The sequence below is a fragment of the Diabrotica undecimpunctata genome, chromosome 7, assembly GCF_040954645.1.
Source record: "Diabrotica undecimpunctata isolate CICGRU chromosome 7, icDiaUnde3, whole genome shotgun sequence".
Lineage (NCBI taxonomy): Eukaryota > Metazoa > Arthropoda > Insecta > Coleoptera > Chrysomelidae > Diabrotica > Diabrotica undecimpunctata.
This window is the reverse complement of record NC_092809.1, coordinates 31,636,932-31,649,125: the sequence shown is the minus strand read 5'-3', so window position 1 is coordinate 31,649,125 and position 12,194 is coordinate 31,636,932. Positions and strand designations below refer to the sequence as shown.

The 12,194-nt window shown below is 31.7% G+C and overlaps 1 protein-coding gene across 1 annotated transcript in view; it reads left to right on the top strand.

The window, feature by feature from the left end:
• The first annotated feature begins 594 nt into the window (after nucleotides 1-594).
• Nucleotides 595-12,194, top strand: part of LOC140445142 (BMP-binding endothelial regulator protein-like) — a 320,566-nt gene continuing 308,966 nt past the window's right edge. The window contains exon 1 of the mRNA XM_072536995.1: nucleotides 595-849. The gene's annotated coding sequence lies outside the window, so the exon portion shown is untranslated. The remainder of the gene's footprint in view (nucleotides 850-12,194) is intronic.

The following is a 12,194-nucleotide window of genomic DNA, read 5'->3' as shown; positions in this document are numbered from 1 at the left end:
AAATTTGAAAAAATGTATAAGGTGTCCCATTTAAAAATTGTATGTTTGCTATACCACGTATTTATTAATCACCCTGTAGAATTCCACATATTTTCCAAGTATGGAAAATATCAGTGTCTATATTTTTTCTAAATAAGTTTTTTGGATATTCTATACCATAATGGAATCATCGTCCTATGTCGCACTAAAAACTTACACCCTGTATATATAATATATTTTTATATCGTAAAAAATAAAAAAAAAACAAATTGAATTGTCAATAATCAAGTGATCTGTTACAATGGAGTTTTGAGATAAATTTTTTCCAATCGTATTTAATTCACTTTATCCCATTAATCTGCCTTTTTTGTTTTTAAAGAATTAAGTAGATCCCTAAAACTGACCCCCTAATAACCTGTCCTTTAAAATATCGTTTAAACTTCAATTGAATTCAAATTAAAGATTCTTTTCATCTTTTACAAACCATCATTACTCGCTGACCATTCGGCAACAGCAAGGATAACAGTGAAAACTGAGTCCTTTCCTAAGACCACCTTAGATCTTGGAAGGGGGTCCACTCGATGATTCGCACGCAAGTAGACAGCAAACAGAAACTCTGCGTTCGTTCAAATATCAACACTAGATCATTAAGTGCAGTGCAGCCAGTGTCGTCTCAACTGTTGTAGTATGCGGATATCAACGTCCGATCCTAATCAACTTTATTTACGACGTATTTCATTTGTTTACATGGAGGTCACAATTATTATTGCCGGAAAAGACGAGCGCGTGTGAGTTTGTTTTAGCCAGTTTTCTCGGTTTTCGAAACCCAAGAACTGTTTTCAGCGTGGACCCGATACTGTTGTTGTCTTGGTAAGTGTAGTTTCTCTTATAATTAATATTACTTTTAATTTCATGTTATTTAAACAGATTTTTTATTTTGAGAATTTCTAAAATGCATTTTAGTCCAATAAATAGCAATCTACTAGTTATCAACGAGATAGTAATTTAAATACTTCGGCATTTAAACGGATTTTTAAAGTTTAATATTCCTATAAAGCTTAACAATTTCAATAAATTTTAAAGGTTAGATCCATTTAAAAAAACCGTTTGCATAACTTTATAGTTAAAAAGCCGAAAAATATTGAATTATAGAAGTATAGTAATTTTGTTTTTGTAAAATAACCTATATTTTATCGAGAATTATTACTAGGTACTTGTCTTTTCTGCGTGTGATTTTTGTATTATTACATTCACTTTTTTAGAATTTTGTACCCCTGAAGATTGGCGACAACATTAGCGAATTTTTTCTATTGTTAGCTGTTCTATCATTTCAACTAAATTCACTTAGGTTTACTCTTCACTTATTTTATAACAACACTTTTGGTGATGTGATTTTCGTCTTTATCTATTTTGTCCTCTATAATTAGTATAATAAACGTGTACTTAGTTTTCCGGAAATCTAGTCTACTTATTTTGGTCTCTTAATTGCTGCTAGTTGTTCTCTTTCAGGTTTCGTCTAGTAAGTTATGTTAATTGTGGCGTTCCCTATCCTTTCAGTGTGTTGATTCCCAAGTAGGTAATCGGTACATGTTAATCCATATCGTAAGTCTGAAGGCTATAGTGATATTTTTACTACAGTACATTATTTGTTTTTAATTCTCCAGCTTCCATGACCCAACAAACTAGTATCATGGTAGATCTGAATATTTATTCAGAAATTAGTACTTATGTTCACCTTCGTTTGCTTTAGATTTCAAACAACAATATTTATTATGAAAGTGTATTCCTTCCTGAATATCTTATACGTAACTCTATGTCACCGTTGAATTTATATGTCAGTTTTGTTTTGAAATATCTCTACATCTTTAGTGGCTGATACAAGATACATATACATTGCTGCAAAATATCTAAATACATTAAGTACTACAAAATATCTAAATTTCTGCGTATTTTACCTGTTTGGTCCTAGTCAATTCGAACTAAAACAACGTGATATTATAGAGTCATAAAGTCCGAAACCATAAGGTTTATTTTCCGTTCTCTGCTAAAAGCTAAATTATGTTAACATTTTGCCTTTATATACTTTTAACACACGGGCCATTAGATTGTTCTAAAGCTATTTTCTTGTGGCATTTTAAAGTAATTACTATTTAAATGGGAATAAACCACAATTAAAGGTTAAATTAAGTTTGTTGACGTTTCGATTTCCACTTCTGAAATCGTTCTCAAAATACAAACATTAGTAAATTAAACAAATTTTGTTTTTTTGTTACTTGGCGAAAAATTATTCTAATATTTTAATTTTATCTGACTCATTTATATTGACAAATCAGACATACATTACAAACTTACTTTGACCTTTAATTGTGGCTTATTCCCATTTAAATAGTAATTAGATTGTTTTTATTAAGCCCTTTCTTTGTTTGGATAGGTCAAAAATATACTTCGTATAGTGTTAATATATATTTCTCCAATTTTCGAAGACATTTAATTATTTGTAATTGATATTATTTAAAAATATTTTTTTAGCCTGTATGTTATTTAGCTGTAATTATATCTAACATATTGCTGTCTGAGAAGTATAACAACGCAATTGTAAAATTTTGAAAAATGACGTTATTGTAGTGGAGGGATCAAAACTGAATTTTCTATATATTTGTAAATCGTCATAATTGTACTTACCAAATCCTCTGTCATGGCCAAAGCCGTAAGTACAATCATGACGATTTACAAATATGTTGAAAATGCAGTTTTGATTCCTTCAATACAATGAAGTCATTTTTTTAAATTTTACAGTTGTGTCAATATACTTCCGGAACAGCGATATATGAATCGCAACATATTTTCCTGATTTGCTATATGCTCGTATATTATTTATAAACAGCAGTTTCTAAGCCACTGTTATGATTTATATGAGTAATCAGGTTCCAAGAACTTAGAACAAAAACTATATTATTCAGTCTAAAATGTTTTGTAGCACATTTTATGTCAGTGTATTAGCCTGGCAAATGTGCGGTTCTTTGCTTTAGGTGAAGAAAGCCACCGGCAAAGAGCTACATGGAAGGTTCAGGCTCGAAGTTATTAGACCTTTTAAAACGGGTTAGACTAGAGAATGTAATCTAGGGCTAGAGGACCACAATAGATCTGAAAAGGCTGCAGGGGCCAAATGCCAAAAGCCATCTCCTTGAATCTGTCTATATGTCTAAGCTATTTCGTTCTTTCTAAAATTAAGACGAGTAGTAAATTAGATCAAAAGGACTAAACTTTTTTAAACAAAAAGAACAACACAATCGATAAAAATCTAATTAATCTTTTTTAAATGTTCAAAGAAATTATTAAATTCATGATACTGAAACACTTACGTTGACATCTAAACAGTTGTCGTAAGTGTAGTCATATATTGTTTGAAAATTTATTTTGAGTATGTTACTTTTAATAAAAATGAATTTGTATTAAATACTCATTCTAATTAATTAACTATTGATAATTAAATGGGGTGTCAATAAGGGTAAATTTTTGTATAGGAAACGAAAATTCTTAGAAAATTATTGTAATGAAAATTACATTTTTAACTGATATTTCACTTTTCGATTTTAAGTACTACCAACACACGAAAATGAAGAATATAGAGTACCTACTGTGCAAAAAGAAACTGGAGAAGAACAAAATCAAAAGCAATCGTTAGTAAAGAGGAAATCAAAGCTCTAAAAGCAGATGAGTCCATAATAATATTGTCCATACTAATACCTGACAGAATGACCAATTTTCTGTCCAGACTGTCAAAGTTTCTCCTAAACATAATACAGCATTAAGCACACAACACAACATCATTTATTAAAATCTCATAACAATACTTGCAAAAACTAGCAGAACTACAATTCCAATAGTAAGTTTTGATATCGCTAGCCTTTTCATTAATGTGCCATTGGAGAAAACTCAAAAAATACTAAGTATAAAATTAGAGAGGGATATACATTGACAACAAAAACCAAACTAAATGTATCAGTTATCATGGAACTACTGGCATTTTGCACAGTCTTTATATTCAAATAGATAATGATTTCTATACGCAAAATTTTGGATTAGGCATGCGCTCATCCTTGTCTTGATTATTAGAAGATATATTCATGGAGGTTTTCGAACAAAATATTGTACTCAAACAAGAAAAACAACTCACGGTATGGTGGTAATATGTAGATGATGTGTTTTGAATTGACCTCACGAATCAGAAGCATTGAATAAATTTCTGATGAAGATCAATAATGAAGAAAAATCAATCAAATTCACCATGGAAAAAGAGAACAATTCACTTCTTTTTCTGGATGTGTTAACCACAAAAGAGGATACAGAATATACAATCAAAGTTTACAGAAAAACCAATCCACACGAACAGATATCCTAATTACCACTCAAACCACCACGTTTACATAAAAAAATAATCATCAAATCATTATATGGTAATAATATTGTTTGCTCATTAGTTTAATGAACCATGTACTTAATATACTCCTTACTATCATTCACTGCATATACAAGAAATTAGAAGAACACCTGAGTGAAGTTCAAGTTGGATTCAGAGCAGGACTCGGAACGACGGAAGCACTCTTTAGTTTGCAAGTTCTAATACAGAGAGCCAGGAATGTCAACTGCGATGTGTATGCATGTTTCATTGATTTCGAGAAGGCATTTGATAAAGTCCCACATGGGAAACTACTCGATATCCTAAAAACATCAGGACTTGATGGTAAGGATATAAGACGGATATAAGTCCGAGATCTTCACAGTCGAAAAAGGAGTTAGACAGGGTTGCATATTGTCACCGGTATTATTTAACATATACTCTGAAAACATCTTTAGAGAGGTCTTGGACGAATCAAAAGATGGGATTGCTGTAAATGGCCAACTTATAAATAATATTAGATATGCAGACGATACAGTGTTGCTGGCAGATAGTGCCCAGGGGCTCCAACGGATAATTGATATCGTTGTAGAAGCATGTAACAAATACGGCATAAAACTAAATTGCAAGAAGACAAAAATAATGATCAATATTAAGAATACCAACATAAACGCCCAAATTACAACAGGCGATACACCGTTAGAAAGAGTGGAAAAATATGCTATTTGGGCTGCAATATTAAGGATACTTTAAATCACAGCTACGAAATAAAAACTCGTATTGAAAAAGTCAGAAGCTCTTTCAACAGCCTTAGGAAGATTCTCTGCAACTTATCTTTAAGTATCAATATACGTATAATAATTTTTAGATGTTACGTTTTTAGTGTCCTCCTCTATGGACTAGAAAGCTGGAGCCTTACAGAAGATGCCATAAAACGATTAGAGGCATTTGAAATGTGGTGCTACCGGCGTATGTTGAGGGTCTCATATATACACCACACAAGTAACATAACTATTCTCCAGAGTCTAAGAAAAGACAAGAAAATATTAACACCATAAAAATAGAAAATTGGACTTCTTCGGCCACATCATGCGTAATGATAAATACCGACTTCTACAGTTGATTCTACAAGGCAAGATTGAGGGTAAGAGAGGCCCTGGACGTAGACGTATATCCTGGCTGGCCAATCTTAGAAAGTAGACTGGTCTAACGTCAAATGATCCATTTCGAGCTGCTGTGAATAGAATAAGATGGGTCAATGTGGTCGCCAACATCTCTAGAAGATAGGTACATTTAGAAGAAGAAGAAGAAGAGAAAAGCGATGACATGCAAAAGACAGGCATTGTGGAAGATATGAGTGGAGAATAGATGCAGTGACCACAAAAGTTGATAAAGAGGATATATCACGTTACTGTAAGAAGAAAGAAGACTAAATATAGTTAAAAATCAAGAGGCTAGCTGAAATATAAATTCACAATAGTCAACACGAGAAACGATGATAAACGTGAAATATACAGACATGCAGTGGAGAAATAGGAAATAGAAAAAGTATTAGATAAAGATCATAATGACGCCAAACAAAGTTTGGGCTGTAGATAAAATACAAAATAATACAATAATATGATTATACTACAGTACAATATTAAATAAAATAGAATAGAATCTGGTAATGTGTAGTATTGAGTCTGATGACTCAAAAGTAACTATTGTTGGAATTATACCCTCATTTTCTTAACAGTTAATGATTTTTTGACCTTTAGGTACTTATGTAGATATTTATTTCGATCTATTGTTTCAAATCGTTTTTGAATATTTAATATTTGAATGGAAAATTCAGTTGTAAATGCAATAGTCATTTAAGTTAAACAATTATTAATGACCAAAAAGTATAATATAATCACAACAATGGTATAATATAAAAACCTATAATACAATCTAATAAAGAACTATATACAGGGTTGCCGGACAAAACGAAACAGAGGCGTTATCAGGAACTAAGACAATATTTTTGAAAAACCCAGTAGCACGAAATAATGAATCTTATGGTGTTTAAAACATGATCAAGATTTCAAGGCGATCGGTTTATTGCTTAAACGATATTTTATTTGTTAATCCCAAAATAAATTTTTAGGTCAGAAAATGATAAAGTTACAGTAATTCTACGGATAGCTTATGAAAGAAGAAGGATCATTTTATTAACATTAAAAAAAAAAAAAAATAAAGAAAAATAATGTTTTGGCTTTTAAAGAATTACAATAACTTTTTAACTATTGCCTGCAGCAATTTTTTTTTCATATTTAGAAATTGCATTTTTCTACAAGTTTAAAAAAATAAAAAGTTGTCATAGGACAATTTGGGACGAAGTTAAACCTTTGTTTTTTAATTGGCAGCAAAATTCGAAAAATATTTTAATGGAATCGTCCACAGAGCTTTCAAATGTGATCCTTAAAAGGAGAGGAAATGTCCTGTGCGGGGGCGAGGGAGGGGGAAGAAGTTATTAACTGTATCTCTGATTCTTGTTTATATATTTCGACGTTTCATTTTTAATTTGTATGTTCTTTTGCGTAAATTACGAATATGTATTAATTAAATAAATAAATTGTTAAATAAACCATGTATTTTGTTTAAACAATTTGTTTAACTTTTTTTTTGACCAATCGCTTTCAAATTTTGATCATGTTTTAATCACTACAAGACTCAACATTCCGTGTAATATAAAGGTTCTAAGTTTATTTTTAAAAAAGTTATTAGCATTTATAAAAAACCGAAATTTCTGATCTACCTTGGTACTTTCTAAGCAACAAATAAGGATAAAAAATTTAAAAAACGCCATTTTGAAAGTTTTTAGAGGACTTATATGTTAACTATATATGTATTACTTTTAAATTTGCATCAAATGCTTCATTTTTGATTTTGCTGATAGAGGAAAAAAGTAAAAATTTACCGTTTTTTAACTTATTATGATCGGAATAATTTTTTTTAGTAATATCGTGTTTTTTTACATCTTTAGATTAATTAGAAGTAGAAACATATGAAAAAATATTATTAAAAAAACTTTTTTACTGCAAAAAAAAACGATGTTACATATATGCAACGCTAGGACGCCAGCATATGCAAAAGACCTATGCATAAATTAAAAGAAATGACCATAGACAAAGATCTTTGGAGGGGGACAATACACGACATTACGATGACCACTACACTCCCTCTGGGATCAGGATTGGAAAGAGAGGATCTTATATAGACGTTAACGAAAATTTGCATGAAATATTATGTTACACTTCAAATGAATGCCAACATCACATTTGTTTAATATAGTTCTCGTACTGCAAGAACAACCTTCTCCATCACAATGTCTCCGCTTCTTGTCAGGAATGGTAGTTAGGAGATGGTTCATCTCATCATAGCGGAGTTCATCTGAAACTCCATTTAAAGAAATACTGTAACCACACTATTGTCTGTCTTGGCACGTATTCATACACCATATCTTGAAGCAGAATCAAATCGGTTTTCCTCTGATACTTGCTTGCACCTGTGCCGTCCATAATATTAAAACATGGCTTCATTAAAATCCGTATGTTGTACGGACACAAACTGTTTTAAAAAATGTTCCTTTAATTTGTTCATAAAAGGTCTGGGTTTATACATTTTATCCGAAACATCAATGGCATTATTGTCTAAGTCGTGCATAAACTTTAAAATTTTTGTATAAATTGGTCTTGCTTTATAGCTTCGCAAACAAGAGTATTTTTCATATCTCTTTTCATGATTCCCAGTAGTGTCTTTCTAAAGGATTAACATCGCTGACAAGCAAAATCCCTATAAAACATTTAGGTTCTTCAGCTGTAATTATTACCGGATCAAGACAATTCCTGAAATAAGCTTATTTATTTGACTCGGTTTGTAGTAGATTAATTATATTATTACCAATAAATTGTTTAAACATATCTACACACAAAACATTTCACGATATTTTTTATAATTTGAAGTGATTGTCTATAAGATACCCATCTAAGGCCCACTGTACACTATTTTTGAGATTTGTCTTATCTGGCAGTATAAATGTTGATTTTCTCTTACGCTTATTCGTTACTTGCTTCATTATTACATTCTCATCAGATGTACTGCAAGTTGGTTCATCTAAAGTAGAGTGGGAAGAACTACTTATTGAATCTGAGAATATAGTTTCGACTTATACTCTCAATTGACGGCGTGATAAATTATCCACAGTCCCTCCACTATCCCCGTCTGCAGAATCTTCGTCTGTTAAAACATGAGTTTCCGGTAGTAGTATGAATTTCTCCTTTACATAATCAAAGTATGCTATTTCTAATTTCCTGAAGGGTCAAATTGCTTCTAAAATTAAAACAAAACGACATTAAAATTGTCAATAAACAACTATAATTTTCTTTTTCATATCTGTTTTAATCATATATAACGACAAATAAAAATAAAATCTTCAATCTATACTGTAAATATTTTTTGGCTTCATAATAACTTAGCGTAACATATCTGTAACACACATTCTTCTTCTTCTTCTTATGCCGTCCCCATTAACGGAAGTTGGTGACTACATTTTTAAAAGCATCTCTGTCTTCTGCAACGTGGAATAATTCGTCTACAGTCATGTTTGTCCAGTCTCGAATATTTCGCAGCCATGACTTCCTCTTTCTACCTATTCCCTTTTTGCCATCGACTCTACCCTGCATGATGACCTGCAGAAGACTATATTTATCATTTCTCAGTATGTGTCCAAGGTATGCAGTCTTGCGTACTTTTATTGTTCTCAACAATTTTTTGTCTCGACCCATCCTTCTCAGCGCTTCCTCATTGGTGACCCTGGCAGTCCTTGGAATTCTCAACATTCTCCCGTATATCCAAAGTTCAAAGGCTTCAAGCTTCTTAACTATTTGCGCTTTTAATGTCCATGTTTCTACCCCGTACAATAGTTGCGACCAGACGTAACATTCAACAAACCTCAGTCTCAGCGCAGTATTCAGATTTTTGTCACAGAACAATTGCTTGAATTTTAAGAACGCTGCCCTTGCCATTTCTATTCGTACCCTGATCTCTTGGTCTGGATCTAATTCTGTGTTGATGTAAGCTCCCAGATATTTATATTTTGTCACTCTCTCTATTTGCTGTCCACCAAGAGTTAGTTGTTCATTCTTTATTAGACTCCTAGATACTATCATAAATTTGGTCTTATCTGTGTTGATGTCAAGTCCCATTTGAATGCATTCACTATTTATTGCATCTAGTAAAGTTTGTAGTTCTTCTATTCTCTCAGCCATAATTACCGTGTCATCTGCAAATCTGATGGTGTTTATGATTTCTCCACCAATTCTTATTCCCCCTTTTCGTTCCCATATGGCTTTTCTGAATATGACCTGTGAGTACACGTTGAAAAGCGTCGGGGACAAGACGCATCCTTGCCTAACCCCTCTCGCAATCGGTATATTATTTGTTTCTATATCGTTCACCTTTACTACTTTTACTACTGCTCTCTGGTTCCAGTATATAGCCTTAATAAACTCAATGTCTAAACTCAACGTCAAACACACATGCCTTTTGGAAAATACCTAACCTAACATATACATGGAACTATTGACTAATCCAAAATACATATATAATGTTGCGTAATTGAAAAAAAAAATGGTTTTATAATACTTACTCAAATCGTACTCCGGTTTCCATCGAATCTGCCATATTCACCAAGAATAAATCACATAAAATAAAGAATATATTCAAAGGTATTATACACAGCTCACTTCTAACGACAGAATTAGCTTTTGAAAATTGACCTCACACCATGTACCTTCTTATAGCCTAACTAAGGCTGCCCAAGAGAATTTTGTATGGGTCTACAAACGTTACATATATGTAACGTAAGGTCACAATGGGTCAATTTGTTAATAACTTCAAAAAAACCAATAACAAGGAAAACATCTATATGTTTCCTATAGTCAAAAAAATCGACTGTAGGAAACATATAGGTTTTTGCAAAACAGGTCGTTACTACTCAAAACAACTGTCGTTTGACTGGCCGGTTCAGAGTCACAAACAGGGTACTTTGTTTTGCTTATTTCCTTGGCCTATATAGCCTAAACGATATAACTTTGAACTAAGAAAAATAACAGGTAAAACATGCAATTCTCCTTACAGTTCTCAGAGAGGACCTAAAATTTTTCATTCTCTTCTTATTTGTCAACCATTTTCCATCCACTCCTGAATGTAGGTCTCTTCCAATTGCTTCCATCTTTCTCTATCTTGCGCCAATCTAATCCACTGTTTGCCTCCCACTGTTCTTATGTCATCTACCCATCTTTTTTGAGGTCTTCCCATGCTTCTTGTTGTCGTCCTTGGTCTCCATTCTAGAATTCTCCGTGTCCACCTATTGTCATTATATCGGGCTACGTGACCTGCCCAGCGCCATTTCATTTTTGCAATTTCTTCCACAATATCCCTAATCTTCGTTCTACGTCTTATCTCGGTGTTTCTAATCTTGTCTCTTAGTGATATTCCAAGCATGATTCGTTCCATTGCCGTTTGCGTTGTTTCTAATTTTTTAGCAGATTTTTTGGTAAGGGCTACTGTCTCCAAGCCGTCAGTACAAACTGGTAGTATGCATGTGTTATACACCTTTTTCTTTAAGTTTACAGGAATGGAGGTGCTTTTCAAGATATATGCTAATTTGCCGACAGCGCCCCATGTCAGTTGTGTTCTTCTTTTAATTTCAGCATCTTGATTTGGTTTTCCTAGTTTGATAACATAACCTAGATATACATAATGTTCAACATTTTCTATGGTATGATTTTGTATTGTTATATTTGTCTGGTCTCGGCTCAGTATTTTTGTTTTGCTGTAGTTCATTTTTAAGCCTACCGCTCCTGAAACTGCATTTAATTGTTATAACATATCATTTAGTTGGATATTATCGGCTATTAAAACTATGTCATCTGCGAATCGCAAGTGGTTTAAGTATGATCCGTCGACGTTGATACCCTTATTGTTCCATTCTAGTTTCTTTAAAAAATGTCTTCTAGAGCAAGGGTAAATAGTTTGGGAGAGATGGTGTCTCCTTGTCTTACTCCCCGTTGTAGTCTTATGGGATTAGTTTTTGTGCTTTCGTCCAGCTTTATCTGCATGGTGGCATTTTCATATATGTTTTTAATTATTCGTTTCATTAAAAAAGATTGTTCATTAAAAAGATTAAATAATGTTTGCAAAAGTTCTTAGTTTAATGAAAGGAAGATTATAAATTATAGAAAACATAAGCATAAACGCAATATATATTTCTACTCTACAAAACATTTAACAAAAAAAAATGCGTGTTACGAGGAAATTTTGTCACAATTTAATACAGTATAATCTTTAATATAATTTCATATATGCATATAAATTAATATATATATATATATATATATATATATATATATATATATATATGTGTATATATATATATATATATATATATATGTGTATATATATATATATATATATATATATGTGTATATATATATATATATATGTATATATATATATATGTATATATATATATATATATATATATATATATATATATATATATATATATATATATATATATATTTATTCGTGTTTCTTAAAGTTATGTCAAATCAGATAGAGAATTAAGACACTTTCCCCTTAACCTTTGATCTCATAAAAACGATTATATAACACTTATCGATTCCTACTTTCATTAAGACTACTTATGTAGAACAAATGTTACTTGTAATAAAACCATTCAGTGATAATGTCCAATGTTCTATGAAAAAACTATGAAGACGTGATT